The sequence below is a fragment of the Odocoileus virginianus genome, unplaced genomic scaffold, assembly GCF_023699985.2.
Source record: "Odocoileus virginianus isolate 20LAN1187 ecotype Illinois unplaced genomic scaffold, Ovbor_1.2 Unplaced_Contig_1, whole genome shotgun sequence".
Classification (NCBI taxonomy): Eukaryota; Metazoa; Chordata; class Mammalia; order Artiodactyla; family Cervidae; genus Odocoileus; species Odocoileus virginianus.
Genome location: NW_027224318.1, coordinates 2,421,348 through 2,448,304, shown reverse-complemented (window position 1 = coordinate 2,448,304; position 26,957 = coordinate 2,421,348). Strand labels below are relative to the sequence as shown.

General features: G+C 39.3%; 1 protein-coding gene and 1 pseudogene across 1 annotated transcript in view; both read right to left on the bottom strand.

Moving 5' to 3' along the window:
• FGF13 (fibroblast growth factor 13) overlaps nucleotides 1–26,957 on the bottom strand; it is a 520,657-nt gene that overhangs the window by 381,733 nt on the left and 111,967 nt on the right. The gene's annotated exons all lie outside the window — the stretch shown is intronic.
• Nucleotides 15,774–16,552, bottom strand: LOC110151386 (RNA polymerase II subunit A C-terminal domain phosphatase SSU72 pseudogene; annotated as a pseudogene).

Below are 26,957 nucleotides of genomic sequence, written 5' to 3'. Positions count from 1 at the left end.
CTCTAGATATTAATGTCCCGTCTCCTTCTAGATGTGAATCCTTCCTTATTTATAAGAACTAAAAATAGCTCCCACCAACCTGTGGTGCATTATTTTAAATTTTCTTTGTGGTATATACTTCATCAACTAGTCTTCACTTTTAATGAAGGCAAATGTATCTATCTTGTATAGTTTTCATTTTGTGTTTTTAAGAAACCTTTCCCTACTTTGAGATCATTAAGGTATTGTTCATCTTTTTCAGGATCAAATAATTCTTGCTTTTAACATTTATATCTTTAATCCGTCTTGAGTTTCCATTTCTGTATAGTATAGGGTAGGAATATTTTTTACCATCTACATAGCCAATTTTCCCAGGACTATTCTATTGATTTGTAATGCCTCCTCTGTCATAAACCAAGTTCTCACATATGTATGAGTTTGTTTCTGGAATTTCAATTTTGTTCTATTGGTACATTTGTCTGTCCTTGTACTAATATCACATTTTTGTTAATATGGGTGAATAACAATTCTTAACATCTTATAGAGCTACTCTCATATTGTTTTTCTTCTGTAGAGAATCTTGACTAATCTTTACCCTCTTTCCACACAGATTTTAGGGCAAGTTTGCCAATTTCTAGGAAAAAAAAAACTGTTGGAGAGGTTGATTGGAATTGCACTGAACTGCAAGTTAATTTGTGGAGAATTGATTTATGTACCATACTGAATCTTCCAATTTAAATGGTATGTGTCTTCTATTATTTAAATTTTGTTCATTGCTTATGGAATTCAATAAAAGCTCATAATATTTCCTTAAAAGACATACATTTTGTTAGGTACAGCTCCAAATTTATTATGGGTCTTGCTACAATGTAAATGGAATTTTTTTTCCATTCCAAATTTTGCAATTTATCTTGCAAATAAACTCTAATTCTAGTATTTATTCATAAATTACATAAATAACTAAGGAAATAGAGCTTGTGTGCTTGAAAGTAGCTGACATTCCGAGCTCACTAAAATAGAGTCAATTTTGTCCTTTCATTAAACAAAGTGGGATAATTCCTATTATGTTCAAAGACTGTGTTTTAGTTAGTGCGACAGTGTTTCCATGTTTCAGAAATGATATTTTTTCCTGTGAAAGCTTCTACTTTTCCTACCGGGGACCCACTCCATTATAGTAGTTATAAATGCAAAGCTTTTTCTTATTCTTTAGAATATCATTTGGTCCTTTATTTTCATTTAAGGTATATACTTGTTCAAAGTCATGTTTTTTTTTGTCCTTAGAGGATTCTAACTTTAGAGAGCATATACACACATACACATGCAAATATACTTTATCTGGGTTCTTTTATATACATGAAGTGTTTCTTCTTTTTTAAAAATTGAAGCAGAATTGATTTACAATGTTGAACCAATCTCTGCTGTACAGCAAAGTAACTCAGTTTAACATAAATACATATGTATATATATAAAATATTCTTTTCCATTATGATTTATCTCAGGAGAATGGATGAAGTTCTCTGTACTATACACCAGAACTTTCTTATTGACCAGTTCTACATGTAATAGTGTATATTGACCAACCACAAATTCCAAGTCCATCCTTCTCCCCTCCTCCTCCTTGGCAACCTCATGTCCTTGAGTCTGTTCCTGTTTTATAGATAGGTTCATCTGTGTCATACTCTACATTCCACATAAGTGACATCACATGGTATGTCTTTCTCTTTCTTAGTTCACTTTGTATGATAATCTCTGGTTGCATCCGTGTTGTTGCAAATGGCATTATTTTGGTTTATATGGTGCGTAGTCAACAAAAACAAGACCGGGAGTTGACTGTGGCTCAGATCATGAACTCCTTTTTGCCAAATTCAGACTTAAACTGGAGAAAGTAGGGAAAACCACTAGACCATTCAGGTATGACCTAAATCAAATCCCTTATGACTATATACAGTGGAAGTGAGAAATAGATTTAAGGGACTAGATCTGATAGACAGAGAGCCTGATGAACTATGGACGGAGGTTCGTGACACTGTACAGGAGACAGGGATCAAGACCATCCCCATGGAAAAGAAATGCAAAAAGGCAAAATGGTTGTCTGAAGAGGCCTTACAAATAGCTGTGAAAAGAAGAGAAGCAAAAAGCAAAGGAGAAAAGGAAAGATATTCCCATTTGAATGCAGAGTTCCAAAGAATAGCCAGGAGAGATAAGAAAGTCTTCCTCAGCGATCAATGCAAAGAAATAGAGGAAAACAACAGAATGGGAAAGACTAGAGATCTCTTCAAGAAAATTAGAGATACCAAGGGAACATTTCAGGCAAAGATGGGTTCGATAAAGGACAGAAATGGTATGGACCTAACAGAAGCAGAAGATACTAAGAAGAGGTGGCAAGAATACACAGAAGAACTGTACAAAAAAGGTCTTCATGACCCAGATAATCAAAATGGTGTGACCACTCACCTAGAGCCAGACATCCTGGAATGTGGAATCAAGTGGGCCTTAGAAAGCATCACTACACAAAACTAGTGGATGTGATGGAATTCCAGTTGAGCTATTTCAAATCCTGAAAGATGATGCTGTGAAAGTGCTGCACTCAATATGCCAGCAAATTTGGAAAACTCAGCAGTGGCCACAGGACTGGAAAAGGTCAGTTTTCATTCCAATCCCTAAGAAAGGCAATCCCAAAGAATGCTCAAACTACTGCACAATTGCACTCATCTCACATGCTAGTAATGCTCAAAATTCTCCAAGCCAGGCTTCAGCAATACGTGAACCGTGAACTTCCAGATGTTCAAGCTGGTTTTAGAAAAGGCAGAGGAACCAGAGATCAAATTGCCAATATCTGCTGGATCATCAAAAAGCAAGAGAGTTCCAGAAAAACATCTACTTCTGCTTTATTGACTACGCCAAAGCCTTCAACTGTGTGGATTACAATAAACTGTGGAAAATTCTGAAAGAGATGGGAATACTAGACCACCTGACCTGCCTCTTGAGAAACCTGTATGCAGGTCAGGAAGCAACAGTTAGAACTGGACATGGAACAACAGACTGGTTCCAAATAGGAAAAGGAGTACGTCAAGGCTGTATATTGTCACCCTGTTTATTTAACCTATATGCAGAGTACATCATGAGAAATGCTGGGCTGGAAGAAGCACAAGCTGGAATCAAGATAGCAGGCAGAAATATCAATAACCTCAGATATGCAGATGACACCACCATTATGGCAGAAAGCAATGAAGAACTAAAGAGTCCTCTTGAAGAAAATGAAAGAGGAGAGTGAAAAAGTTGGCTTAAAACTCAACATTCAGACAACTAAGATCATGGCATCTGGTCCCATCACTTTATGGTAAATAGATGGGGAAACAGTGGAAACAGTGGCTGACTTTATTTTTTTGGGCTCCAAAACCACTGCAGGTGGTGACTGCAACCATGAAATTAAAAGATGCTTGCTCCTTGGAGGCAAAGTGATGACCAACCTAGACAGAATATTAAAAAGTAGAGACATTACTTTGCCAACAAAGGTCCATCTAGTCAAAGCTATGGTCTTTCCAGTAGTCATGTATGGATGTGAGAGTTGGACTATAAAGAAAGCTGAGCACCAAAGAATTGATGTTTTTGAATTGTGGTGTTGGAGAAGACTCTTGAGGGTCCCTTGGACTGCAAGGAGATCCAACCAGTCCATCCTAAAGGAAATCAGTCCTGAATATTCATTGGAAGGACTGATGCTGAAGCTGAAACTCCAGTACTTTGGCCACCTGATGTGAAGAGCTGACTCATTTGAAAAGACCCTGATACTGGGAAAGATTGAAGGCAGGAGGAGAAGGGGATGACAGAGGATGAGATGGCTGGATGGCATCACCGACTCAATGGACGTGAGTTTGAGTAAACTCCAGGAGTTGGCGATGGACAGGGAGGCCTGGTGTGCTGCAGACCATACTGTCACAAAGAGTCGGCCATGACTGAGTGACTGAACTGAACTGACCTACTCAAGCGGGATGAGAACGTCTTATGTCCAAACAAAAAACTTCTACACCAACATACATAGCAGCATTATTCACAGTTGCACCAAAGTGGAAATAACCCAAATGTCCATCAACTATTGAAGGGAAAAATTATGTGACGTATCCATAAAATGGAGTAATATTTCATCATAAAATGGAATGATACTCCCATGTGAATAAACCTTGAAAACATTAAGTGAAGGCAGTCACAAAAAATTATTTCATTCATAAGAATGAAATGTCTGGAAAATTCAAATCAGTAAGAGATACAAAGTAGAATAGTGGTTATCTAAATCTGGAGGGGGGGTGCTGGTTGGGAAGAAATGAGAGCTAATTGCTAAGGGGTATGGGGTTTCTTGTTCTAAACTTGACTGTGATGGTGGTAGCAGAACTCTCTATATATACTTATTAACAAAACCACCACTGTATACTTTAAATGGGTGAATTGTGTGGTATGTAAACTTTATCTTCCTAAATTACAAAACAACTAAGACTTTTTTTAATAAAAAATAAAAACAGTATGACAAAAACCATTACAATATTGTAAAGTAATTAGCCTCCAAATAATAAAAATAAATGGAAAAAAAAATAAAAACAAAAACCAGTCTTTCCTTTTGACTTCACGAAGTCCTTTAGCATTAGCAGGCTCCCATATATAACTTGTGGTAAAGAACCCACCTGTCAATGCAGGAGACTTAAGAGACGTGGGTTTGATCTCTGGGTTGGAAAGATCCCCTGAAGAAAATGGCAACCCACTCCAGTATTCTTGACCGGAGAATCCCATGGACAGAGGAACCTGACAGGCTAGAGTCCATGGGGTCACAAAGAGTCAGGGACGACTGAAGCAACCTGGCACATGCACACACATATTTTGTTGTATCTATAACTTCCACTGTGATCTGTTCATTTCTTTGTCCAGTTTGGGTCAATATCATACTGATTTGTTCTTTTCTGACATGAGAATTTTCCCCTCACACTTTTTTTCCTACAAGATTTCCTTATCAATGCTAGCATATTTATTCTTCCACATGAATTCCAGAATCATCACCTCAAGTTAAAAAAAAATCCTAAGTATTTAAGATAATAATTTTTTTCCATACAGGGGCATGGTATATCTCTCGCTTTGAATAGATATTGCATTCTGCCATTGCATAAAATGTTATAGCTTTTCACATATATTGAATCTTTCTAACTAATTTTGTTCCTAGATGATTTAGTTACATCTTATTGTAAATAGCATTTTGTCTTATTTCAATCTAAATTGGTGCTATTATAAGTAAAAATCAATTGATTTTTATAGTTATGTTGCATCAAGTCACCATATTAAATTCTTGTTCATTCTAGAAATTTTATCCTCTAGTCTTCTGGTTTTCATAGATATATACTGATATTGTATTCAAATAATTGTCACTTTTCCTGTCTATAAAGCTAATTTCTTTTCCTTGATATATAATACTATGATTATCTGTAAAACAATGTTGAATAGTAGCAATGATGTAGGAATCCCTGTCTTGTTCCTGTTTTTGATGGAAATGCCATTTGTATTTCTCCTTTTATCATGATGTTTATTATTGGTTTATAATAAATATACTACATCATGTTAAAGAAGTAGCTTTCTATTTTTTTTTTACTTAAAATTGAGCATTCATTCATGATTTTTAAAACTCAAAAGTACTTTCTTTTTTCTGTATTTATCAATGACATGGTTTTTCTGCTTCAAATCTGTCACACTGATAGAGTTTTCAATTGTTGAACCAGCCTTGCATTCTTGGAATAAACTCAATTTTTTAAAGTGTCACTCATACTTCTCTCTCACTTCTCTACCCATCTGTCAACCTGAGTCCAAGAGACGAATGAATTAAAATGAATCTATTTGTTTAGGAGTGTCAAAAAAAGTGGCTTAGGTGCAACCCCTACATTTTCTAGTCTCTGACTCAGGCAGAGTGCCTCTGCTCTGCAATTCTAGGATTTGGGGGGCTGGGAGCTTGCCATCAGTCAGAATGGCAGCTGGATCTCAGGGGGAAGATATCTGACTTTGTTGTCTACCTATGCAGATGCTATTTCTATCTTGCTGACTAAACGACTTCTCATAATTCAGTCATTTGTGGCATAGATGGCAGTAAGTTTTGGAATCCCATGAAGTTTCTTCTGATTTCTGGGATAAGTGCATTTGTGTATTGGGTATTCAGGAAAACAATCTAGGCTACCTTTGGAGTAAGACTGGAATGAATATTTGGGAGAGAGTCAAATCTTTACCTCTTGCAGTTCAAAGCTCAATCATTAAAATTTTCCTCATCCTTGAGATCAATGAAAATACCAAAGAATACATAGCACTGTATCTTCACCACATTTTGCTTTTCTAGGACAGTCCCTCCCAATTTATGGCTCTAATCTCCTTCTCTCATGCACTGAGTATAATGCACATAGCCAATTCTATAGGCAGTGTGCTAAACCCCAGAAATCCCACGAGTCCAAAACCTGCTCTCACAGCAACCATTTTAATAAGGAAGAGATATATGTGAACAAATCAACGCGATATAGGAAGATTAGACGTGCCAAAGAACGACTTAAGAGGACCCATGCCCAATCCATGAACACGGTATATTTCTCCATCTGTTTGTGTCCTCTTTGATTTCTTTCATCAGTGTTTTATAGTTTTCTATGTACAGGTCTTTTGTTTCTTTAGGTAGATATACTCAAGTATTTTATTCTTTTTGTTGCAATGGTGAATGGTATTGTTTCCTTAATTTCTCTTTCTGTTTTCTCATTGCTAGTGTATAGGAATGCAAAGGATTTCTGTGTGTTAATTTTACATCCTGCAACTTTACTATATTCGTTGATTAGCTCTAGTAATTTTCTGGGAGAGTCTTTAGGGTTTTCTATGTAGAGGATCATGTCATCTGCAAACAGAGAGAGTTTCACTTCTTCTTTTCCTATCTGGATTCCTTTTACTTCTTTTTCTGCTCTGATTGCTGTGGCCAAAAACTTCCAAAACTGGTTGAATAGTAGTGGTAAGACTGGGCACCCTTGTCTTGTTCCTGATTTTAGGGGAAAATGCTTTCAATTTTTCACCATTGAGGATAATGTTTGCTGTGGGTTTGTCATATATAGCTTTTATTATGTTGAGGTATGTTCCTTCTATTCCTGCTTTCTGGAGAGTTTTTATCATAAATGGATGTTGAATTTTGTCAAAGGCTTTTTCTGCATCTATTGAGATAATCGTATGGTTTTTATCTTTCAATTTGTTAATGTGGTGTATTACATTGATTGATTTGCAGATATTAAAGAATCCTTGCATTCCTAGGATAAAGCCCACTTGGTCATGATGTATGATTTTTTAATATGTTGTTGGATTCTATTTGCTAGAATTTTGTTAAGCATTTTTACATCTATGTTCATCAGTGATATTGGCCTGTAGTTTTCTTTTTTTGTGGCATCTTTGTCTGGTTTTGGAATTAGGGTGATGGTGGCCTCATAGAATGAGTTTGGAAGTTTACCTTCTTCTGCAATTTTCTGGAAGGGTTTGAGTAAGATAGGTGTTACATGGGGAACATATGTAAATCCATGGCTGATTCATGTCAATGTATGGCAAAAACCACTACAATATCATAAAGTAATTAGCCTCCAACTAATAAAAATAAATGGAAAAAAAAAGGAGGACCCATGCCCTTCAAGTCTTCTCCCCAACCTCCATCTTGGATTCAATCATTGATTCTTTCACTAATCTTAAACAAGTGCCTCACCTAGAGTGAAAATCCCTCAAAACATAACCCTACAAAATGCAGTAACATACTAACAAGAGCAGCTCATCATCACTGTATTACAGCAGTGTCTACCACAGAACCTGGCTCTGTAGCAACAGGCACCCTGTCAGTTATTTCAGATTGCAAGAATGCATGGATGCAGTCAAATTTCAAAAGCACTGCATTTCAATGTATGACAAAAACTACTGTAATGATGTAAAGTAATTAGCCTCCAACTAATAAAAATAAATGGAAAAAAAAGGATGAAGAAAAAAAAAAAGCACTGCAGCCTCGAGAGGAAGAAGGTGAAGCAAAAATGAAGGAATGAAGAGGTAAATGGATAAACACGCTGAAAATAAACAAAGAAATGCACATAAAAGCATCAATAGTGCCACAAAGTTCTCTCCCCAAAGTAAAAGGACATTAATAGCACCACTGTCACTCAGAGAGAGGCCAGATTTTAAGCTGGAATGTGCAATACACCTCCAGTTTATTTTCTTGGAGATGCTGGGTGTATCCTGACAGAATCTAGATTTCTGCTTTCATGCCTGTGTTTTTTAGTCACTTGGAAATAGAATTGCTCCAAAGAACCATTTTCAGTCACAGTGAATGCAGGCTGCCTGAAATAACTCGATGCCTCAAATACATCAGCCTTTACTATACGTCTATAAAAAAAAATTGACCAACACTCACACACACGTCTTGTTGCTGGCTCTTCCTCATGACATCATCTATGTAAGTGTGAGAAACACTGCCCCAAATTCAAATTGTTCACTGTCTGCTTCAATAAACTTACTGATGGTCAGCATAGCTGAGGAATGGCACTGATGGATCAATTGAACATTCTAGTTATCAGAGACCCATGAAGTATACTCAGAGCCCCATGAAATATACTACATAGAGATAAAAATGAGTGAGAGTAAGATGACACTGTCTAATTCAACCTTCCTGTGATGATTCTGCATCACAAAATCAAACAATCTAGGTCTGGGATGTACCTGGGCAGTACAGTAGGTAAATCTATTGCCACCACCATTGTAGGCTAAGGGCTGGCTAACCTATCAGTAATTTTAAAATGAGATGTCCACTTTCATTACTCAGAACCACGTTGGTTATTTAGAACCAAAGAACTCTGAGGATCACTTCGCCTGCAGCTTTACTCAGGACTTGGAATGGAACCCTTTATTCAAATGCAACCCTGAGAAGTGATCTTCTGTATATTTGGCTTGGGGGTGAGGACTAAGATCTCAGAATGCCTCCTTCGGTGATCCCTGAAGCACCTCTGTGGAACTCTATAAATCTACAGGATGTAGTTTATAATTAAGAGTTTTGCCTGGATAGAGAGTTTCCAGATGAGATTAACTGAAGCTCGCAACATCAAGGTGACAAGTGCAGGGTTCCAGTCTAAAGCAGTGACTGATCTGGAGTAAGAGGCCAGGTCTCCTGACTCTGGGTCAAAGGAAATGTTCCAGCCCTTGCAGCCTTCCTCGCAGCTTCTCTTGCTCTGCATTTGCTCCAGAAAACAGAAGTTAGCATTGGTTTCTGAGAGTTCCAGATTAAACACATGACTGATTTCAGACCCATTCTGAAAGTGTTCCTGGCTTAAAAAAAAGAAAAACATATTTTTTTGCCTGTTTTAGACCATTAATCGAGCAATGAGGTCTTCCAGATCCAGGAGCTAGTATAAATCGTAAGTCCCTGAAGCTTACTTCTACCATTTACTTAGACAGGAGATACTTTAGCTCATCCATCAGTTCTTATCTTTTTATGATGTGTGATATACTGGTTTTTTGATTGAAATATTCTTTCCAACATTGTTAGCCTTTAGTATGTTAGAGCTTAGCACTGGTAATAACTGTCATTTATAGAAACCAATGAGCTAAAAACAATACAGAATGTGACATGCTTAAATGTGGGAATTTTATTTGCATGCCCCTCACCCCCACTACAGGAATAGGAAGCTGTCAATCTATTCTCAAAAAATGAATAAGTGAATGAATGAGTTTGGGATATTTTGGGTTAGGGAATCCACAAAGCCCTCTTTTCCTAGTCCACAGCCTTCTCCAGCAGAGATCTAACAGTAGCTACCATACGAGGAAGGTCTACTAAGAACAAGGTGCTTGCCATACATTATTTCTCTGAAATGGGTACAAGATCATCACATTTTATAGCCCAGGAACTGAGGGTCAGATAATTACTGAAGAACCAAGGTTCTTATATTTGAAGTAAATTTGCAGCGAACCATGGGGTCAAATCTTGAAACCTGGACAGCCAGGCAGAGTGTTAAACTCTCCATCTGAGGAGAAGGTGTTAACAAGACTGGCCCAGGGCATTCACTGCATGACAGGGATTAGGAAGTTGATGTTTACAGCATCTTCCCCTAACCTCCTTTGAAAAACTACAAACTCCATGAAATTACAGAGCATTGTTGTTATTACAAGGGATTCTGAAAACTGCTGAATGTACTTTCAGCCCGAAAGATTGTGCTGGGAATCATTTTAATTCAGATTCTCATTTGGTATGAAAGCAATAAACATCTTTTAAAAAGATTTCTTTCTTTGCTCTAAGTGGTTATGAGTAATAATGTGGGTGTAAATCTTCTTAATTCTTCCTGAGCTATTTGAAATTCTTAATCATGATCAGAGTATAAAACAAAACAAGATATTATATGTGTATCATTAAAAACTGTATTTGCTGAAAAGTCACTAAGTTTCCTTTCTCTGGTTTAACTGACGGTAGTTTTCAGTGCTGGATAATGCAGTTTGCACGATCGTAAGAGGTTTGTTTCTTTGACTTTCAATTTAAGCCCTGGAAATATTCTGTCTCTGAGAATTAACAGCAGAGGGGAAGCAAAGATACAGGAAGGAGCTTGTCTGAATAGGTAGAAAGAACCCTGGAATAGGAGTCAGGAGACATGCCCACTAGGCTCTGGTTGTCGGGCTATGCCCATTCATCTTTCTGAGTTTCAAGCTTCTTACCAATAAAGTGCTAAGACTGGGCAGATGACATCTAAGTCCCTCCCAGAATTTTGGCACAAAGATTCTTTGAGATAATTGGGTGTGTTGGGTTGGCCAAGAAATTCATTTGGCCAGGTTCAAAATTAACTTCTTGGCCAACACAGTAGAATAGAGTCTACTAGTACAATAGGGTCACTCAACAAAGGTGTATTTAGGCACCTACTTTGTGTTGGGGCTCTGTTGAAAGACACAAAAAGGAAATGAGCCTTCAGAGGGAAGTCAACACATGTAGATTGGGTGAAGAGGACTCAGGAAAGGCTTTCTGGTAGAAGAAGCAGCTGAGCTAAACCTTGAAGGCTTTTTCCACATATTTCAGAAAAGAGAGAGAAAGGTTAGTTGTTCTAATTAATGCCTTTGATAGGAAATGACCTAAAGATTAGGTAATCTATAGAAGTCAGCTTTCAAATTATGCTTTGAGTATAACAAGGCATCAAAACCTATGGAGAAGAAAACATAGATTTCCCATCAGAATGGCTAAAAATTAAGACTGACTATACCAAGGGTTGGGAAGGACCTGGAGCAGATAGAATTCTTACCAACTACTGACAGGAACATAAAATGGAGTAGCCACTTTGAAAAGTTTGGCAGTTAATCAAAAAGTTAAGCCTGCAGTTACCACAGGGTCCAGCAATGCAAGTACTAGGCGTCCACCCAAGAGAACTGAAAATATATGTCCACACAAAAGCTCATACCCAAATGTTCATAGGAACTTTGTTTACAATAGCCAAGAAGTAAAAACATACATCCAAATCGGTGTATACATAACTAGGTTGGCCAAAAAGTTCATTCTGATTTTTTTTGTAATCTTACAGAAATACAACACAGTGGAATGTTAGTCAGCAATAAGAATAAATGAGAATTGATTTATGCAACAACATGAATGAACCTTGAAAACATCACACTCAGCTAAATAAGCCATTCACACATATATCTGGCATAGGAAAACCCAATCTATGGTGTCTGAAATTATAGTGGTTTCCCAGGTAGTGAGGAGTAAACTCTGAAACAGGGCAGAAGAATGACCTCTAGAGTGCTTGTAATGTTGCCTTTCTTGATCTGGGTGCTAGTTACAACAGTCTGTTCAATTTGTAAACATTTACTGAGCTGTTCATTTTGGATTTGTGCACTTTTCTGTATGAAGCCATTCTCCTAAATTAGTTTACTAAAAAAAATTTAAAGAAGCTATTTATACTTCATCTGTTTCTACCTTCTGGGGGAATATTAACTACACAATCAAATACCTGTATCATCTTGAATGCTATGTTTGAACTTAAAGCCAAAAAAGGAGCAGGGCAGCTTTGCTGTGCTCTTCTTCTCTTACTCCCTGGAATGGGCTTCAAACATTTTCAAAATCATAAATAGCAAGTATCCTGTGGCTTCCACTCTGGGTATCTGAAGTAAGAGGTCAGACATTTTAAATATAAAAGTCAACGTTCCGGCAAAGTGAACACCTTCCTCATGGAAGTCCTTCTCAAAACAGATTTCTACCCTCCTCTATCCTTCCTCCCTTTCTTCTCTTCAACCATCCATTAATCTATCCATCCATCTATCTATCCACCCATTCATTTAAAAAATACTGAAGTCCTACCACGTGGTTGGCATTGCACTGGGCCCTACCACAGTGAACAAGACAGACAAAGCCCATGCCCTCGTGGAATTTCACGAAGAACATCACTAAGGTGATTGAGAATTCTAGAATTGCATCTAAAATCAAAATGGATTAAAGATCTAAACGTAAGACCAGAAACTATAAAACTCCTAGAGGAGAACATAGGCAAAACACTCTCTGACATAAATCACAGCAGGATCCTCTATGACCCACATCCCAGAATATTGGAAATAAAAGCAAAAATAAACAAATGGGACCTAATGAAACTTAAAAGCTTTTGCACAACAAAGGAAACTATAAGCAAGGTGAAAAGACAGCCCTCAGATTGGGAGAAAATAATAGCAAATGAAGCAACAGACAAAGGATTAATCGCAAAAATATACAAGCAACTCCTCTAGCTCAACTCCATAAAAATAAATGACCCAATCAAAAAATGGGCCAAAGAACTAAACAGACATTTCTCCAAAGACATACGGATGGCAAAAAAAACACATGAAAAGATGCTCAACATCACTCATTATCAGAGAAATGCAAATCAAAACCACAATGAGGTACCATTACACGCCAGTCAGGATGGCTGCTATCCAAAAGTCTACAAGCAATAAATGCTGGAGAGGGTGTGGAGAAAAGGGAACCCTCTTACACTGTTGGTGGGAATGCAAATTAGTACAGCCACTATGGAAAACACAGTGTGGAGATTCCTTAAAAAGCTGGAAATAGAACTGCCATATGACCCAGCAATACCACTTCTAGGCATACACACCAAGGAAACCAGATCCGAAAGAGACACGTGCACCCCAATGTTCATCGCAGCACTGTTTATAATAGCCAGGACATGGAAGCAACCTAGATGCCCATCAGCAGATGAATGGATGAGGAAGCTGTGGTACATATACACCATGGAATATTACTCAGCCATTAAAAAGAATTCATTTGAATCAGTTCTAATGAGATGGATGAAACTGGAGCCCATTATACAGAGTGAAGTAAGCCAGAAAGATAAAGACCAATACAGTATACTAACACATATATATGGAATTTAGAAAGATGGTCACGATAACCCTATATGCAAAACAGAAAAAGAGACACAGATGTACAGAACAGAATTTTCGACTCTGTGGGAGAAGGCGAGGGTGGGATGTTTCGAGAGAACAGCATCAAAACATGTATATTATCAAGGGTGAAACAGATCACCAGCCCAGGTTGGATGCATGAGACAAGTGCTCGGGCCTGGTGCACTGGGAAGACCCAGAGGGATCGGGTGGAGAGGGAGGTGGGAGGGGGGATCAGGATGGGGAATACATGTAAATCCATGGCTGATTCATGTCAATGTATGACAAAACCCACTGAAATGTTGTGAAGTAATTAGCCTCCAACTAATAAAAATAAATGAAAAAAATTTTTTAAAAATTAAAAATAAAATAAATAAATGGAAAAAAAATCTTTTTGACACTGATAGAGAGACCATGGATCTGTTCATATAAATGATAAAAATGTCTTTTCTTAAATAGTGGACTGGGTCCAATCTCCTTTATTATTTGCTGATTTGAGCATTCATCTAGTGATATTAAAAGAGTATGCATACACAGTCATATAATGTGCAAAGTATACCAAAATGAGATGAAAAAAGTGAGTTTCTATAATTAGCACCATGCTGTATCTCAACAAATGTATGTAATTGCAGGTTCCCAGAATGGACAGAAAGATTCAAAGAAATACACAGTTCAGCCACATCCTATCATACATGCAGAGAGGATTTTAGATTAAACACCAGGACCCATGAATCCTACCACCTAAACTATGGCAACAGGAGTCTGGGTAGCCACATGAGATGAGGTCCTGATTTGATCTATGCTGGTGGCCCTTTCTCCCTTTGAAAGCTATACTGAGTTCAAGAGGATTAATCAACTGAAAAGTTACTCTTCAGAACTGCCTTCATCTTTTATGTTCTAAGAGAGGGGGGAAAAAAGGGAAATGAGGAGGGGAGAAAGTATTTTAAGCATCTAAGCATCACTTTCATTATTAATACAGCCAAGGTCTGAAAATTCTGCTTAATATTTAAGGAAAGACTTTTTAATCTTGCACAAAAACCAACCCAAAGTTAGGTGATTAAAAAAATAATCACTGAACCCTTTCAGTTTTCAGTGATGCATAAAGAGAGGGAAGAAAACTACAGTTTCCGAGATAAACTTAGCCTCTTCATCTAAAATCCTGAGTCACCTGACCCTTCTACTCTCCCCAGCAGAGAGCCACCACACTGCATACCTGAGTCACTGTCACAGTAATGGATGGTATGACACCAGGCTTTTCTATAAGGTAAAGAAGGATTTCTTCAAGGGTAAGAACAGTAACTTAGAGACTATTTTAAGAGAAACTGTCCAGGAGGGTCTGCCCACTCCACTACTTCAGATTTGTCAAACTCCAGGAGATAGGACTTAACTTTTCCAACCATCTCCTCAGGGGAACCTTCTGGACTATGTGTGGCCCACTACCCAAAGGCCCCAAGAAACCCTTTGGCATGGCAATGTCCATTTCCCTATTCTTTTGCAGAGATGTAGCACACATCCTTTTCCAGATCACTCTGTACATGCAACACTATTTTCCAGATTCATCTCTATTGATGAATGGGTGGATACCATTCAATCATTCAAAGTGCCACTGATAATACTAATTCATTCTCATATCTGGCCATTCACTTTTGATAAAGCAATACACATTCTGGTTTATGTCTTCTCACACATGCAAGGATTTCTCCCTGGTAAACATCTAGAAGAGGGACTTTGGGACGATAATAAGGAATGCACATCTTTCAACTTTGCTAGATATTGCTAATGCTCTCTAAAGGAGGTGTATAAATTTATATTCCGACCAGAACTTCAAGTCCCCCCCCATCTTACTGTGGTATGACCACTTGGCATGATCATGCTTTTTAATTTTTGCTAATTTGACCCTCCCTTGGGAAAGACAAGGGTAAATATCTTTTTATGTTGGCTAATTTGACCTTTGTGAAAAGTTATTTTGAGTTTAACTTACCTTTTCCTCATTAGCTGAGAGGTTGAGAACCTTTTCTCATTTGTGGCTCAGCCGGTAAGGAATCCACCTGCAATGTAGGAGATCCAGGTTCGACACCTGGGTCAAGAAGATCCCCTGGAGAAGAAAATGACAACCCACTCCAATATACCTTTTGTTAATATTATTACTAATGACCATTTACATCTATGGCAAAATTCATTTCAAAAGTTGATCCTGTTGCTTTATTCAGGAATTCTTACATTCTAAGCAATTAGAGAAGCCAGAAAAGGGACACTCGGTGAGAGGCAGATGTCTTGGGAGAAATGTCTAGCAACCTTTTTCTCTTTTTCGGTTAACGAAAAAAACAAAAACAAAAACAAACTACAGTCAAGATTCTGCTCATAAGGGAAAGTGGGACGGGAAAAACGTTTGTTTGTTATCTGGTATTTCCGTATCTTCTCACTGCATACAGTACTGTTTACTGGATATTGCTAACGTCCACTGGCAGAAAAACTAAAGGTCAAAACAAGTATCAAGAAGCAAAAAGTACTACCAAAAGGCAAGTCAAGAAAATGGCTTCAAGCGGGCGGTGGGATGGACGTCAGGCTGGGCTCAGTAGAAGCAGATGGTGTGCAGGAAGCTCTTGCCGCACTTTCCCTCGAACTCCTGCAGCAGCGTGTCCATCCCGTTCTCCATGTCCTCCATGCACTGGATGGACTGGCCCAGGTCGCAGATGAGGAACGCTCCCAGGGTGGCCTCCTTGTGGGTATCCAGGATGTCCACGTTGATCACGTGCACGGGCTGGCAGGTCTCCTGCTCCCTGGAATTCAGATCTTCCACCACCTGATCATACACTCCCTCTTCACAGGTGAGGATGAGGTCAAACAGATCTGTGCACTCCTGGAACCTCTCTGGCCTGGGCTTGATATTCTTATTTCTTTCCATCATTGGTAAAATGCCATTCTCCGTATAGTATTCTTTGTCTTTCATAAGGAGGTCTTTGTACATCTCCTCATACGTGGTTCTGAAATCATAGACGTTTGGCCTGTCACGTGTTGGTCCTAGAAGCTTCACGTTTTTTCCTGTTCCGAAAGACCGGACGCTGAATCCTCTTTTGCTGAGGATGTTGTGCGCCTCCATGCTCCGGTTCTGGTTGCTCGAGCACACCACTGCGATGCGCACTGGCAAAGACGGCATGACTGCGGCTGCACTCACAGAGACTCACAGCTCAGAACTTGCGCTTCTGAACTCCTGCTGTGAACTCCTGCAGTTTCCACCGAAGCAAGATGGTGGCTGCGACGCCCGGAAGCGGAAGCTGCGGCGCTGGCAACGTAGAGTACCAGGACGTAAGGTGTGGGCGCATATAATGTGATCTGCCAGCCTCCTCGCGCAGGCCCAGATTGCTGGGCCGCAAGATGAGGGCCACTGCAGGTCGGAAATCATAGACAGGGAATCCAGGGTGCTACAGTCCTCCGGGTCGCAAAAGTCAGACACGACTGAGCAACTAAACCACCACCACCACCATAGTTGAATCATGTTATCCCTCTGTAAAATGACTGGTCATATCCTTTGTACGTTTTTCTAATGAATATCTGTCTTTCTCATAATGATTTTTAGAGTATTCCGTCCAGTTGCTCAGTCGTGTCCGACTCATTGCAACCCCATGGACTGCAGCAAGCCAGGCTTTCCTGTCCATCATCAACTCCGGAACTTACTCAGACTCATGTCCATCAAGTCGGTGATGCCATCCAACCATCTCATCATCTGGCGTCCCTTCTCCTCTAGATATTAATGTCCCGTCTCCTTCTAGATGTGAATCCTTCCTTATTTATAAGAACTAAAAATAGCTCCCACCAACCTGTGGTGCATTATTTTAAATTTTCTTTGTGGTATATACTTCATCAACTAGTCTTTACTTTTAATGAAGGCAAATGTATCTATCTTGTATAGTTTTCATTTTGTGTTTTTAAGAAACCTTTCCCTACTTTGAGATCATTAAGGTATTGTTCATCTTTTTCAGGATCAAATAATTCTTGCTTTTAACATTTATATTTTTAATCCATCTTGAGTTTCCATTTCTGTATAGTACAGGGTAGGAATATTTTTTGCCATCTACATAGCCAATTTTCCCAGGACTATTCTATTGATTTGTAATGCCTCCTCTGTCATAAACCAAGTTCTCACATATGTATGAGTTTGTTTCTGGAATTTCAATTTTGTTCTATTGGTACATTTGTCTGTCCTTGTACTAATATCACATTTTTGTTAATATGGGTGAATAACAATTCTTAACATCTTATAGAGCTACTCTCATATTGTTTTTCTTCTGTAGAGAATCTTGACTAATCTTTACCCTCTTTCCACACAGATTTTAGGGCAAGTTTGCCAAGTTCTAGGAAAAAAAACTGTTGCAGAGTTTGATTGGAATTGCACTGAACTGCAAGTTAATTTGTGGAGAATTGATTTATGTACCATACTGAATCTTCCAATTTAAATGGTATGTGTCTTCTATTATTTAAATTTTGTTCATTGCTTATGGAATTCAATAAAAGCTCATAATATTTCCTTAAATGACATACATTTTGTTAGGTACAGCTCCGAATTTATTATGGGTCTTGCTACAATGTAAATGGAATTTTTTTTCCATTCCAAATTTTGCAATTTATCTTGCAAATAAACTCTAATTCTAGTATTTATTCATAAATTACATAAATAACTAAGGAAATAGAGCTTGTGTGCTTGAAAGTAGCTGACATTCCGAGCTCACTGAAATAGAGTCAATTTTGTCCTTTCATTAAACAAAGTGGGATAATTCCTATTATGTTCAAAGACTGTGTTTTAGTTAGTGTGACAGTGTTTCCATGTTTCAGAAATGATATTTTTTCCTATGAAAGCTTCTACTTTTCCTACCGGGGACTCACTCCATTATAGTAGTTATAAATGCAAAGCTTTTTCTTCTTATTCTTTAGAATATATTTTGGTCCTTTATTTTCATTTAAGGTATATACTTGTTCAAAGTCATGTTTTTTTTGTCCTTAGAGGATTCTAAGTTTAGAGAGCATATACACACATACACATGCAAACATACTTTATCTGGGTTCTTTTATATACATGAAGTGTTTCTTCTTTTTTAAAAATTGAAGCAGAATTGATTTACAATGTTGAACCAATCTCTGCTGTACAGCAAAGTAACTCAGTTTAACATAAATACATATGTATATATATAAAATATTCTTTTCCATTATGCTTTATCTCAGGAGAATGGATGAAGTTCCCTGTACTATACAGCAGAACTTTCTTATTGACCAGTTCTACATGTAATAGTGTATATTGACCAACCACAAATTCCAAGTCCATCCTTCTCCCCTCCTCCTCCTTGGCAACCTCATGTCCTTGAGTCTGTTCCTGTTTTATAGATAGGTTCATCTGTGTCATACTCTACATTCCACATAAGTGACATCACATGGTATGTCTTTCTCTTTCTTAGTTCACTTTGTATGATAATCTCTGGTTGCATCCGTGTTGTTGCAAATGGCATTATTTTGGTTTATATGGTGAGTAGTCAACAAAAACAAGACTGGGAGTTGACTGTGGCTCAGATCATGAACTCCTTATTGCCAAATTCAGACTTAAACTGAAGAAAGTAGGGAAAACCACTAGACCATTCAGGTATGACCTAAATCAAATCCCTTATGACTATATGCAGGGAAGTGAGAAATAGATTTAAGGGACTAGATCTGATAGACAGAGAGCCTGATGAACTATGGACGGAGGTTCGTGACACTGTACAGGAGACAGGGATCAAGACCATCCCCATGGAAAAGAAATGCAAAAAGGCAAAATGGTTGTCTGAAGAGGCCTTACAAATAGCTGTGAAAAGAAGAGAAGCAAAAAGCAAAGGAGAAAAGGAAAGATATTCCCATTTGAATGCAGAGTTCCAAAGAATAGCCAGGAGAGATAAGAAAGCCTTCCTCAGCTATCAATGCAAAGAAATAGAGGAAAACAACAGAATGGGAAAGACTAGAGATCTCTTCAAGAAAATTAGAGATACCAAGGGAACATTTCAGGCAAAGATGGGTTCGATAAAGGACAGAAATGGTATGGACCTAACAGAAGCAGAAGATATTGAGAAGAGGTGGCAAGAATACACAGAAGAACTGTACAAAAAAGGTCTTCATGACCCAGATAATCACAATGGTGTGATCACTCACCTAGAGCCAGACATCCTGGAATGTGAAGTCAAGTGGGCCTTAGAAAGCATCACTACACAAAACTAGTGGATGTGATGGAATTCCAGTTGAGCTATTTCAAATCCTGAAAGATGATGCTGTGAAAGTGCTGCACTCAATATGCCAGCAAATTTGGAAAACTCAGCAGTGGCCACAGGACTGGAAAAGGTCAGTTTTCATTCCAATCCCTAAGAAAGGCAATCCCAAAGAATGCTCAAACTACTGCACAATTGCACTCATCTCACATGCTAGTAAAATTCTCCAAGCCAGGCTTCAGCAATACATGAACCGTAAATTTCCAGATGTTCAAGCTGGTTTTAGAAAAGGCAGAGGAACCAGAGATCAAATTGCTAATATCCGCTGGATCATCAAAAAGCAAGAGAGTTCCAGAAAAACATCTACTTTGGCTTTATTGACTACCCCAAAGCCTTCAACTGTGTGGATTACAATAAACCGTGGAAAATTCTGAAAGAGATGGGAATACCAGACCACCTCACCTGCCTCTTGAGAAACCTGTATGCAGGTCAGGAAGCAACAGTTAGAACTGGACATGGAACAACAGACTGGTTCCAAATAGGAAAAGGAGTACATCAAGGCTGTATATTGTCACCCTGTTTATTTAACTTATATGCAGAGTACATCATGAGAAATGCTGGGCTGGAGGAAGCACAAGCTGGAATCAAGATTGCAGGCAGAAATATCAATAACCTCAGTTATGCAGATGACACCACCCTTATGGCAGAAAGTGAAGAGGAACTAAAAAGCCTCTTGATGAAAGTGAAAGAGGAGAGTGAAAAAGTTGGCTTAACGCTTAACATTCAGAAAACTAAGATTATGGTATCCTGTCCCATCACTTCCTGGGAAATAGATGGGGAGACAGTGGAAACAGTGTCAGACTTTATTTTTTGGGGCTTCAAAATCACTGCAGCCATGAAATTAAAAGACACTTACTCCTTGGAAGCAAAGTTATGACCAACCTAGATAGCATATTAAAAAGCAGAGACATTACTTTGCCAACAAACGTGCTTCTGGTCCAGGCTATGGTTTTTCCAGTAGTCATGTATGGATGTGAGAGTTGGACTGTGAAGAAAACTGAGCACCGAAAAATCGATGCTTTTGAACTGTGGTGTTGGGGAAGACTCTTGAGAGTCCCTTGGACTGCAAGGAGATCCAACCAGTCCATCCTAAAGGAGATCAGTCCTGGGTGTTCCTTGGAAGGACTGATGCTGAAGCTGAAACTCCAGTACTTTGGCCACCTCATGCAAAGAGTTGACTCATTGGAAAAGACCCTGATGCTGGGAGGGATTGGGGGCAGGAGGAGAAGGGGACGACAGAGGATGAGATGGCTGGATGGCATCACCGACTCGATGGGCATGAGTTTGAGTAAACTCCGGGAGTTGGTGATGGACAGGGAGGCCTGGCGTGCTGTGATTCATGGGGTGGCAAAGAGTTGGAAACGACTGAGCGACTGAACTGAACTGAGTAGTCCACTGTGGAGAAGGCAATGACACCCCACTCCAGTACTCTTGCCTGGAGAATCCTGTGGATGGAGGAGCCTGGTGGGCTGCAGTCCATGGGGTTGCGAAGAGTCGGACACGACTGAGTGACTTCACTTTCACTTTTCACTTTCACCCACCGGAGAAGGAAATGGCAACCCACTCCAGTGTTCTTGCCTGGAGAATCTCAGGGACAGGGGAGCCTGGTGGGCTGCCATCTATGGGGTCGCACAGAGTCGGACACGATTGAAGTGACTTAGCAGCAGCAGCAGCAGCAGCAGCAGCAGTAGTCCATTGTATTAATAAAAAGAAAATAACTTGATAGATTTCTTGCTTGAATACACTCAAGGTGAGGGAGTACATTCTCTAATGAGCTGTCAAGTCCTTTACTTAAGAGATATGAACAAACTGAATTTTGAATAAGCTGGTACAGAAGCAGTAGCTATAGCAAAATCACTACGGACCTGTAAGAGAAACTACTGGATTGGAATATTCTCTACATTCTTCCCAATGATCCTGTCTCCTCTTCACTTGCTATTTGTTCTAAATTAGTTAATTTCTTTTTAGAGGACCTAGAAGAAAGGAAGGACAAACTTCTTGATCCAAACATACTGAGGGCAGATGGGCAAACCTTACAAAAAGAACACAGGACCTGAAACAAGTGAAACATGGGAAAAGAGATACCAATATTGGATGCCATGTTGGTTGTCAGAATTTGTCTTTATAACATTTTCTCCTTGATTTTTCCTGTTGAAGAGGCTCACTATTGATTTTTATATCTTGAGCCTATAACCAGAAAACTTGTGGAAACTTCTATTAGTTATACTCATTTGTCTACATATTTTAGTACATTATCTGTGTAGACAATCATGCCTTCTGTGAAAATAAAATGTTTTCAACCCTTATATTTTTCTTTTCCCAATGAAATGGTTAGGATCTCATTTATAAAGCTGAATAAAAACAGTGACTACAGATATCTTTGTCAGTCTTGTTCCTGACTTGAAAGGCATATGGACATCTTGAAGAAATCTCTAGTCTTTCCCCTTCTGTTTTCCTCTATTTCTTTGCACTGATCACTGAGGAAGGCTTTCTTATCTCTCCTTGCTATTTTTTGGAACTCTGCATTCAAATGGGTATATCTTTCCTTTTCTCCTTTGCCTTTAGCTTCTCTTCTTTTCTCAGCTATTTGTAAGGCCTCCTCAGACAGCCATTTTGCCTTTCTTTTTTGGGGGGGATGGTCTTGATCACTGCTTCCTGTACAGTGTTTCCTGTACCATGGCACTCTATCAGATCTAATCCCTTGAATCTATTTGTCACTTCCACTGTATAATCATAAGGGATTTGATTTAGGTCATACCTGAATGGTCTAGTGGTTTTCCCTACTTTCTTCAATTTAAGTCTGAATTTTACAATAAGGAGTTCATGATCTGAGAGCCACAGTCAGCTCCCAGTCTTGTTTTTGCTGACTGTATAGAGCTTCTCCATCTTTGGCTGCAAAGAATATAATCAGTCTGATTTCGGTATTGACCATCTGGTGATGTCCATGTGTAGAGTCATCTCTTGTGTTGTTGGAAGAGGGTGTTTGCTATGACCAGTGCGTTCTCTTGGCAAAACTCTGTTAGCCTTTGCCCTGCTTCATTTTGTACTCCAAGGCCAAACTTGCCTGTTACTCCAGGTATCTCTTGACTTCCTACTTTTGCATTCCAGTCCTCTATGATGAAAAGGACATCTTTTTTTGGGGTGTTAGTTCTAGAAGGTCTTATAGGTCTTCATAGAATCATTCAACTTCAGCTTCTTTGGCATTAGTGGTTGGGGCATAGACTTGGATTACTGTGATATTGAATGGTTTGCCTTGGAAACAGAGATCATTCTATTGTTTTGAGATTGCACCCAAGTACTGCATTTTGGACTCTTGTTGACTATGAGGGCTACTCCATTTCTTCTAAGGGATTCTTGCCCGCAGTAGTAGATACAATGGTCATCTGAAAGAAATTTGCCCATTCCAGTCCATTTTAGTTTACTGATTCCTAAAATGTCAATGTTCACTCTTGCCATCTCCTGTTCACTTGCTAGCTCCCCATCATTGCCATCACCAAAGATGTCTAGGACAAAGTACTGTCCAGAGAACCTTAGCTACAACAAAGATCAATCACATGGATCCAAGCCATTTGAAAGGTTTAGGCATCTAGTTTCGATGTTTTCCTACTCTCACCAGGAATGTTGCTGGAACACCTAGTATCAAAAACTTTACTCACAGAGCCATTTGTTCCCTACTGAATGAAGCTTGTGTAGGTTTTGTGTAAGTTTACAACAGAGCTTAGTGTGATGAGCTGGCAAGAAATGTTTGCCAAGTTTCAAAGGCTTGGAGGAAAGATATCATAACCCTGAAAGGCATTTTCTTTTTAGTTTTGTTTGGAAGTGTTTTTAACTCTAAGAACAAAAGGCAGTCCTTGGACTGTCTCTTCTCAGATAGCTGACACTACATTCCTCTACTGTTATCAGTTTCCTAAATAAGTGTAGTTGTATTTAATTACTGCTGAATACGGGGGAGATGTGTGTTAGTCCTTTTGTTCAGTACTTTAGGATCAGAGGAATAACAGGTGTGGCAGTGTGTCAGTGTTTCTTCATTCATTTCAAAGTCACCTGTATCACCAAAATGTACAACTCATCCAGCCCGCCAACCTTAAGGAACTGCAATAAACACAATTCTAAAGAATTCAAAGCTAGCTCTGTCTTTCCCTCAGATATCAAGTGTGGATGGAATGTTTTGTTGAATAGTTGCCATCTCAAGAGGGGTTATAGCAGGCAGATGATGTGAACGAGCAAAACGTGCTCTTAAATCACTAAATATGACAGGCCCAACCTGAAGGAAAATAAGCCTGTTTAGGTTCAGAGAGGTGAAGCAACCTGCTCAAGGTCACATAGTACATCCATTTCTCTCTTCCACTGCTTCCATCCCAGTCTAAGTCACAACTGTGCCTGGTCTAGTCCACTGCAGCAGCCTCCTAAAGACTCCCACTGCCTCCAGTGGGGCTCCTGTTTTGATCCATTCTCCACCTCCTTATAGCTGGAGTGAACTAATTAAAACATTATCTTACTGAAAACCTGCTAATGGCTTAACATTGTTATCACAAAAATGCTTAAACACTTTTTTTTTTTTTTTACCATGAACAGGTAGGCCTAGAAGGAGCTGTCCTCTTCCTATCTCTTCAGCCTCAGCTTTACTCACTCCTTCCATCATGTGCTCTGCTCCAGACATGCTGGCCTTCAGGTAATGTACTAGAACATACTGGATTATCTCCTTATACCTGCTCATCCCTCTTTAGGGAAGGTTCCTTTTACATACCCTTGCCTAAATAGCTCTTCATTCTTTATATTCATTTCTGATATCTCACCTCAAGTCTCACTTCTTTGGACCGTGAAATTCCATCAGTGAAGTTCACCAACACTCCAGGTGAGGTCAGGTCTCTCATAACATGTACTTTTTCTTCATAGCACCCACCATGTTTGTTACATAGAAAGTTCAATATCTCTTTGGTGAATGCGTGAAGCATCTGATTGAGGTCTGTCTTCTTGACTAGATGGGAAGCTCCAAGAGCATCACTAGTGCCATGGATGAAGGAGATGCAGATGGATGAAGTAGATACAGGACTTGAACCAGGGATTCAATCTCTCCTAAATCCCTCCTGTTCCCCAGATTTTACCTTCCCACTCTGCCTTACTCCTCTGTTCCTCTGCCCCCACCTGTCAGAACAGTGGCCCTCTTCCAACAGATACTGCCTAATTCCACTGGTAGCTCAGGGGGCGCTATTCCCAGTTTCACCTAGTCACTCATGGGCAATTACTCGTTGTCTAGGAACAGGCTTCATCAGGGGCAGAAGCAGCAGTTACCTGCTAGTACCTCAAAAGCCACCATCAGGACACTGTTACTTCCCATTAAGGAAGCAGTCCTCTTTTTAAATGCCCACAGGTCCATTATGGGGAAGGTAACGTTTGCCCAATCCACCCCTCAGTCAACATGTTTCACTGCACATTCTTCACCTGGCTCAGAGTTGATTGAGGTGCTCACACAATTAAATGGAAGAAAGAACTGAAATCAGAGAGAATGGATGAGAAAGAAAAGGTTCTCAATTTGGCCACAGGCTGAATCTGACTTTCTCTCCTGGCAAACGTTCCCATGAATTTGGATTGAATAACTTCATGTTAAACCTGTACATACCTGAATATTAAATTACCCATCCTAGAACAATGGCAAATGGTATGTGTGTATCTCTCCAGTTATAAGGTTGGCCAAAAAATTCATTCACATTAAAAACAAACAGTTTGGCCAACCCAATACCTTCATTTACACAGCTTGAATCTATAATGACAAGAAAACATTCCTCATAAGAAAAAGTGCTCTCTGATGATTATTTTGTTATTCTTGTTGTTCAGTCACTAGGTCATGTCCAGCTCTCTGTGACCCTATGGACTGCAGCCCACTATCCTTCATTATCACCTCCCCAGTAGAAAGAACATCACACTTTTCTGGTCACCTAACACCAAAGCACTCTATAGGCCATTAGTGCATTCTGGATTAGAAAACCCAAAATGTGTAGAATGGGGATTTGTGATATGAAAGGGAAAGTGAAAGTTGCTCAGTCATGTCTGACTCTCTGTGACTCCATAGTCCATGGAATTCTCCAGGCCAGAATACTGGAGCAGGTAGCCTTTCCCTTCTCCAGGGGATCTTCCCAATTCAGGGATCAAACCCAGGTCTCCCACATTGCAGGTGGATTCTTTACCAACTGTGCTATCAGGGAAGCCCTTTTGTGATCTGAATGTGGCCTAATTATCACATGGTCAAACACAGTCAGTGCAATCACTGGAATAAACGCACTGGTATGGAAGCATAATTTGCACTCATGTGGATACCGAACTATTTACCTGAAGCAGCATCTGCTTTCCAAGTTCACCAGAACCAAAAAAGAAAAGGGAACGGAAGGGAAGAACCCACCATCTTCGGCAAGTACAGAGGTTAATTTGCTTTAAAGTAACCAACATTAGTGGGTGGTATTTTGTTTATTTTAGTGATCAGATGTGTTCTCTCCATCGTCTCTTAGACCAGTGAAATAAGAAGATTAAGTAGAAATGTGAATAAAATGCTACCATAGTGTTTCTAATGAGTTTGATTCCACACCAATCTGAATACTTCAGAGGTGAAAAAGGAATCTGGACTCTGATTCTCACCTGGGAACCTGGGAGGAGAAAAATTCCCATTTTTTCTCAGGGCCCTGACCTGATCTTTTGACAACTGTGAGTACTCAAAGCCTGGAAGGTGGTAAGGTCACTTGGCCCAGGTAACAAATTGTGCCTGTGAGGTCTGCCCAGAAGTATCAGAGGAGGGATTTCAGCCCATGAAGAAAACTGTCTGGCACAGGGGTGTTGATTTGACGACATGGAAGAGGAGAAAGAATGGTCTTTCTGAAATGTGCAGATTTGAAGAGGTGGGGTTGTGTGGAATGGCAGGATTGTTTTTCCTGTACCACTGCACCTGAGCTGTTCTGGGGAATCAATTTCTTATGCTACAAAAGGATAGGACAGTGTGATGCTGACTGGCCCTGGGGACACAGCTTCAATTCAAGTGCATTGATTCAATAAGGATGGCATTGTTTTCTAGTAGGATCCAGCTGCCCACTCGCCAGACCCCATGGTGATCCTTATTTAAAAAGCAGGAGGCATCTCTGAAACTTTAATATGCACTTTTACAGAACAATACAGGACTAAAACGTAAAGCACATCATTTTGCCTGTGTTGTTTTTAGTATTTGATTCAAGTGCATGTAAACTGTGAACGATCTCAAATGTATGTTTCAATTAGAGGTCACCAGGAGATGAC